The following is a 7408-nucleotide window of genomic DNA, read 5'->3' as shown; positions in this document are numbered from 1 at the left end:
TAGGCGCATTGCTCAACTGAGCACACACGCTGCATTGCCATACACAGGACTCTAATCAGAGTCGATAGCGGGCCACCACACATGGGATCTGGCTATCGCTTTCATCATCACGCTGAGGCGTGAGTCCAGGGATCGAAGAGGCCTAGAAAAGGCATGCTTGTGCAGCTACAGGGAGAAGGCAAAAAAGTAGAAAGAAATAGGAAGGTGACGTCACAGCCAAGGGGGTAAGTGATTGGCTGGTGATTGGTGAGTAGTTTATCTTTTTTCTCTTCGATAACAGTGAGTAAACTTTAGCATTGTTGTTGCCAATTTAAGTGTATCTAAGGGTTAAGTCATGGCAGGAGAGCTCGGTCACGTGATATGCTCCTCCTGTACCATGTGGGAACTCAGGGACACCAACTACGTGTGCGGGAAGTGTATCCGCCTCCAGCTCCTGACGGTCCGCGTTGCGGAATTGGAGATGAGGGTGGATTCACTCTGGAGCATCCACGATGCTGATAATGACGTAACACATGTAGCGAGTTGGTCTTACCGCAGGTGAAGGGTCCACAGCCAGTTTTGAGTACTGTTGAAGGGGATGACTCATCAGGGGAGGGCAGCAGCAGCCAAGTTTATGGCATCGTGGCTGGCTCTGCTGCACAGGAGGGCAGGAAAAAGAGTGGGAGAGCGATAGTGATAGGGGATTCGATTGTAAGGGGAATAGATAGGCGTTTCTTCGGCCGTAACCGAGACTCCAGGATGGTATGTTGCCTCCCTGGTGCAAGGGTCAAGGATGTCTCGGAGCGGGTGCAGGACATTCTGAAAAGGGAGGGTGAACAGCCAGTTGTCGTGTTGCACATTGGTACCAATGATATAGGTAAAAAAAGGGATGAGGTCCTACGAGACGAATTTAAGGAGCTAGGAGCTAAATTAAAGCGTAGGACCTCAAAAGAAGTAATCTCGGGATTGCTACCAGTGCCACGTGCTAGTCAGAGTAGGAATCGCAGGATAGCTCAGATGAATACGTGGCTTGAGCAGTGGTGCAGTAGGGAGGGATTCAAATTCCTGGGGCATTGGAACCGGTTCTGGGGGAGGTGGGACCAGTACAAACCGGACGGTCTGCACCTGGGCAGGACCGGAACCAATGTCCTAGGGGGAGTGTTTGCTAGTGCTGTTGGGAAGGAGTTAAACTAATATGGCAGGGGGGTGGGAACCAATGCAGGGAGACAGAGGGAAACAAAAAGGAGACAAAAGCAAAAGACAGAAAGGAGATGAGTAAAAGTGGAGGGCAGAGAAACCCAAGGCAAAAAACAAAAAGGGCCACTGAATATAAAGGGGCGGCAGGAGGGGTCAAAACTAAAAATCATGGTTTAAAAACTAGGATTAAAACACTGTACTTAAATACATGCAGCATTCGAAATAAAGTAAATGAGTTGACGGCACAAATCATTACAAATGGGTATGATTTGGTGGCCATTACAGAAACGTGGTTGCAGGTGGCCAAGACTGGGAATTAAACATACAGGGGTATCTGACGATTCGGAAAGATAGACAAGAAGGGAAAGGAGGTGGGGTAGCTCTGTTAATAAAGGATGATATCAGGGCAGTTGTGAGAGATGATATTGGCTCGAATGAACAAAATGTTGAATCATTGTGGGTGGAGATTAGAGATAGTAAGGAGAAAAAGTCACTGGTGGGCGTAGTTTATAGGCCCCCAAATAATAATTTCACGGTGGGGCGGGCAATAATCAAGGAAATAATGGAGGCATGTGAAAAAGGAACGGCAGTAGTCATGGGGGATTTTAACCTACATATCGATTGGTCAAATCAAATCGCACGGGGTAGCCTGGAGGAGGAATTCATAGAATGCATACGGGATTGTTTCTTAGAACAGTATGTTACAGAACCTACAAGGGAGCAAGCTATCTTAGATCTGGTCCTGTGTAATGAGACAGGAATAATAAATGATCTTCTAGTAAAAGATCCTCTCGGAATGAGTGATCACAGTATGGTTGAATTTGTAATACAGATTGAGGGTGAGGAAGTTGTGTCAGAAACGAGCGTACTATGCTTAAACAAAGGGGACTACAGTGGGATGAGGGCAGAGTTGGCTAAAGTAGACTGGAACACAGACTAAACGGTGGCACAATTGAGGAACAGTGGAGGACTTTTAAGGAGCTCTTTCATAGTGCGCAACAAAAATATATTCCAGTAAAAAAGAAGGGCGGTAAGAGAAGGGATAACCAGCCGTGGATAACCAAGGAAATAAAGGAGAGTATCAAATTAAAGACCAATGCGTATAAGGTGGCCAAGGTTAGTGGGAAACTAGAAGATTGGGAACATTTTAAACAACAGCAAAGAATGACTAAAAAAGCAATAAAGGAAAGATAGATTACGAAGGTAAACTTGCGCAAAACAGAAAAACAGATAGTAAAAGCTTTTACAGATATATAAAACGGAAAAGAGTGACTAAAGTAAATGTTGGTCCCTTAGAAGATGAGAAGGGAGATTTAATAATGGGAAATGTGGAAATGGCTGAGACCTTAAACAATTATTTTGCTTCGGTTTTCACAGTGGAAGACACAAAAACCATGCCAAAAATTGCTGGTCACAGGAATGTGGGAAGGGAGGACTTTGAGACAATCACTATCACTAGGGGGCGTAGTGCTGGACAGGCTAATGGGACTCAAGGTAGACAAGTTCCCTGGTCCTGATGAAATGCATCCCAGGGTATTAAAAGAGATGGCCAAAGTTATAGCAGATGCATTCGTTATAATCTACCAAAATTCTCTGGACTCTGGGGAGGTACCAGCGGATTGGAAAGCAGCTAATGTAACGCCTGTTTAAAAAAGGGGGCAGACAAAAGGCAGGTAACTATAGGCCGGTTAGTTTAACATCTGTAGTGGGGAAAATGCTTGAGGCTATCATTAAGGAAGAAATAGCGGGACATCTAGATAGGAATAGTGCAATCAAGCAGACGCAGTATGGATTCATGAAGGGGAAATCGTGTTTAACTAATTTACTGGAATTCTTTGAGGATATAACGAGCATGGTGGATAGAGGTGTACCGATGGATGTGGTGTATTTAGATTTCCAAAAGGCATTCGATAAGATGCCACACAAAAGGTTACTGCAGAAGATAGAGGTACGCGGAGTCAGAGGAAATGTATTAGCATGGATAGAGAATTGGCTGGCGAACAGAAAGCAGAGAGTCTGGATAAATGGGTCCTTTTCTGGTTGGAAATCGGTGGTTAGTGGTGTGCCACAGGGATCGGTGCTGGGACCACAACTGTTTACAATGACCTGGAAGAGGGGACAGAGTGTAGTGTAACAAAATTTGCAGATGACACAAAGATTAGTGGGAAAGCGGGTTGTGTAGAGGACACAGAGAGGCTGCAAAGAGATTTGGATAGGTTAAGTGAATGGGCTAAGGTTTGGCAGATGGAATACAATGTCGGGAAATGTGAGGTCATCCACCTTGGGGAAAAAAAACAGTAAAAGGGAATATTATTTGAATGGGGAGAAATTACACCATGCTGAGGTGCAGAGGGACCTGGGGGTCCTTGTGCATGAATCCCAAATAAGTTAATTTGCAGGTGCAGCAGGTAATCAGGAAGGCGAATGAAATGTTGGCCTTATTGCGAGAGGGATGGAGTACAAAAGCAGGGAGGTCCTGCTGCAACTGTATAAGGTATTGGTGAGGCCGCACCGGGAGTACTGCGTGCAGTTTTGGTCACCTTACTTAAGGAAGGATATACTAGCTTTGGAGGGGGTACAGAGACGATTCACTAGGCTGATTCCGGAGATGAGGGGGTTACCTTATGATGATAGATTGAGTAGACTGGGTCTTTACTCGTTGGAGTTCAGAAGGATGAGGGGTGATCTTATAGAAACATTTAAAATAATGAAAGGGATAGACAAGATAGAGGCAGAGAGGTTGTTTCCACTGGTCGGGAAGACTAGAACTAGGGGGCACAGCCTCAAAATACAGGGGAGCCAATTTAAAACAGAGTTGAGAAGGAATTTCTTCTCCCAGAGGGTTGTGAATCTGTGGAATTCTCTGCCCAAGGAAGCAGTTGAGGCTAGCTCATTGAATGTATTCAAGTCACAGATAGATAGATTTTTAACCAATAAGGGAATTAAGGGTTACGGGGAGCGGGCGGGTAAGTGGAGCTGAGTCCACGGCCAGATCAGCCATGATCTTTTTGAATGGCGGAGCAGGCTCGAGAGGCTAGCTGGCCTACTCCTGTTCCTAATTCTTATGTTCTTATGTTATGTTCTCTCCATGTTTCTCTGGAAGATCGCTGCAGCTGACCGAATTTCAAACGGGCATCTGTTGTAGATGAACAGTCCCTTGTGCGTGTTGATGCAGGTGAGGCCCTTCAAAGACTCCTCCAGCTCCTGCGTCATGTAGGCCGAAGTCAGGTCGAGCTTGGTGAACGTCTTGCCTCCTGCCAGCGTCGCAAATAGGTCATCTGCCTTAGGTAGTGGGTATTGGTCCTGTAGCGAGAAATGATTAATAGTTACTTTATAATCGCCGCAAATCCTGACAGTGCCATCACTTTTGAGTACTGGAACAATCGGGCTGGCCCACTCGCTGAATTCCACTGGGGAGATGATGCCCTCACGTTGCAGCCTGTCCAGCTCGATTTCCACTCTCTCCCTCATCATGTGAGGTACCGCTCACGCCTTGTGGTGAATGGGTCATTCCTCTGGGACCAAGTGGATCCGCACCTTCGCCCTGGAAAAATTTCCAATGCCTGGCTCAAAAAGGGAAGGAAATTTGTTAAGAACCTGGGAACATGAGGCGTCATCGACATGTGATAGTGCTCGGATATCATCCCACTTCCAGCGGATTTTGCCCAGCCAGCTCCTTCCAAGCAGTGTGGGGCCATCGCCCGGGACAATCCAGAGTGGCAGTTCATGCACCGTGCCCTCGTAGGTGACCTTGACCATAGCGCTGTCCAGGACAGTGATGAGCTCTTTGGTGTACGTTCTCAGTTTCGTGTGGATGTGGCTCAGGGCTAGTCTGAGTGCCTTGTTGCACCACAGTCTCTCAAACATCTTTTTACTCATGATGGATTGGCTAGTGCCAGTGTCCAGTTCCATGGCTATGGGTAAGCCATTCAATTTTACATTTAGCATTATAGGTGGACATTTTGTCGAAAATGTGTGCACCCCATATACTTCAGCATCTGCCTCCTCTCTCTGAGACTCGAAATTGCTTTGATCCACCATAGACCGATCTTCCTCTGCCATGTGGTGGTTAGCAGATTCTGCAGAGCTTGCAGCTCATCTGCAAGCTCGTTGGAGGTGCCCGATTGTTCCACAGCTCTTGCAAACATACTCTTTGAAGCGGCATGAATAGGCTGAATGGAAGCTTCCACAACGCCAACAAGGTGTGAATTGCCTTGCATTCATCCTTTGTTGTGGACTCTGAGTCATCTGGGTCACCTGAGGCCTGCTAGCAGTTGTAGACTCGTGGTTTCTGCTCTGTACATTTCTGCTCGCAAATACAGTTCCAGTTCGTTTATGAACATTGCTAGCACTTGTGTGCTGAGAGATTTGTTTGGTGTTATCACTGGTGAACATAAACGCCTGTGCTATCGCAATGGCCTTACTGAGGGTCGGTGTCTCAACAGTCAAAAGTTTTCGTAGGATGGTCTCGTGGCCAATGCCAAGCACAAAAAAGTCCCTGAGCATCTGCTCCAGGTAGCCATCAAACTCACATTGTCCTGCAAGTCGCCTCAGCTCGGCAACGTAGTTCACCACTTCTTGACCTTCAGATCGCTGGCACGTGTAGAACCGATACCTCGCCATCAGCATGCTCTCCCTCGGGTTAAGATGCACCCGAACCAGTGTACACAGCTCCTCATACGACTTATCTGTGGGTTTCACCGGAGCCAGAAAATTCTTCATAAGGCTGTAGGTCGGTGCCCCACAGACCGTGAGGAGGACACTCTCCTTTTTGCGTTTCCTTCTCCGTCCAGCTCATTGGCTACAAAGTACTGGTCTAGCCGTTCGACATATGCTTCCCAGTCCTCACCCTCTGAGAACTTCTCCAGGATGCCCACCGTTTTCTGCATCTTTGCGTTGGATTCGTATATTCCTCGCCAGTTATTGCGTTCCTAACACAGATGAGACTGCACACAGGGAGGTTAAAGTAACAGTGACCTCAGTCTTTATATTAAGACACTCCAGAGTGAGGAACAGGCCTTAGAGGCCGGCTTATATACAATGCTCCCAAGGGATGCTGGATCCCTTGGGCCTTCAGAGGATGCTCTCCCTTGTGGCGTAACATGGGAGTGTATGCTATACAGATACACAACACCTGGACCCAAAATCAGGACTGTACCTGGATCCACACCAGGAGTGGACCTGGACCCACACCAGGACTGTACCTTGTTGCACACCAGGACTGTACCTGGAGCAATCCAGGAGTGACTTAGACTCACACCAGGAGTGAACGTGGACCCATAAAAGCATTACGTGGATTCACGCCAGGACTGTACCATGTCCCACACCAGGACTATACCTCGACCCAATCTCGAAGTGGACCTAGACACACACCAGAAGTGGACCTGGTGCCAAACCAGGAGTGGACCTGGTGCCACACTAGTCTGACAACTGGACCCACACCATTACTGTACCTAGATCCTACACCAGGACTGTATCTGGATGCAAACCAAGACTCGACCTGGACCTACACCAGGACTCTCCCTGGAACCACACCAGGAGTGGTGCTGGACCCACACCAGGACTGTGTCACGACCTATACCAGGGTTGTACCTGGACGAAATCCAGGAGTGGGCCTGAACCCACACAAAGAGTGGGAGCTGGTGCCACACTAGCATTGTACCTGGATCCACCCCTGGAGTGTACCTGGACCCTACACCAGGACTGATACCCCAGCCTCTGATACGCTCCGGCCTCTCATACCCCCGGCCTGATACCCCAAATCCCTGATACCCCCAGACCTCCAGTCTCTGAGTCCCCCAGTCTGAGCCGCCCAGTCTCTGAGCCCCCCAGACCCCCAATTCCTGAGACCCCCAGTCCCTGAGACCCGCAATTCCTGAGACCCCCCAATTCCTGAGACCCCCCAGTCCCTGAGACCCCCCAGTCCATGAGACCCCCAGACCCTGAGACTCCCAGTCCCTGAGACCCCCAGTCTCTGAGCCCCCCAGACCCCAAGTCTCTGAGCCTCCCAGACCCCCATTTCCTGAGATCCCCGGTCCCTGAGCCTCCCAGTCTCTGAGCCCCCCAATCTTTGAGACCCCTCCGGTTCCTGAGACCCCCAGTATACCCCCAATGTAATAGCCCAGTCTGAGACCCCCAGTGTAATAGCCCAGTCTGAGACCCTCAGTCTACCTCCAGTGTAATAGCCCTGAGACCCCCAGACCCAGTCTCTGAGCCCCCCAGTCTACTCCCA

The sequence above is a fragment of the Pristiophorus japonicus genome, chromosome 17 (assembly GCF_044704955.1).
Source record: "Pristiophorus japonicus isolate sPriJap1 chromosome 17, sPriJap1.hap1, whole genome shotgun sequence".
In the NCBI taxonomy this organism is placed as follows: Eukaryota; Metazoa; Chordata; class Chondrichthyes; family Pristiophoridae; genus Pristiophorus; species Pristiophorus japonicus.
The sequence above is the reverse complement of the archived record's forward strand: the minus strand, read 5'-3'. Positions refer to the sequence as shown.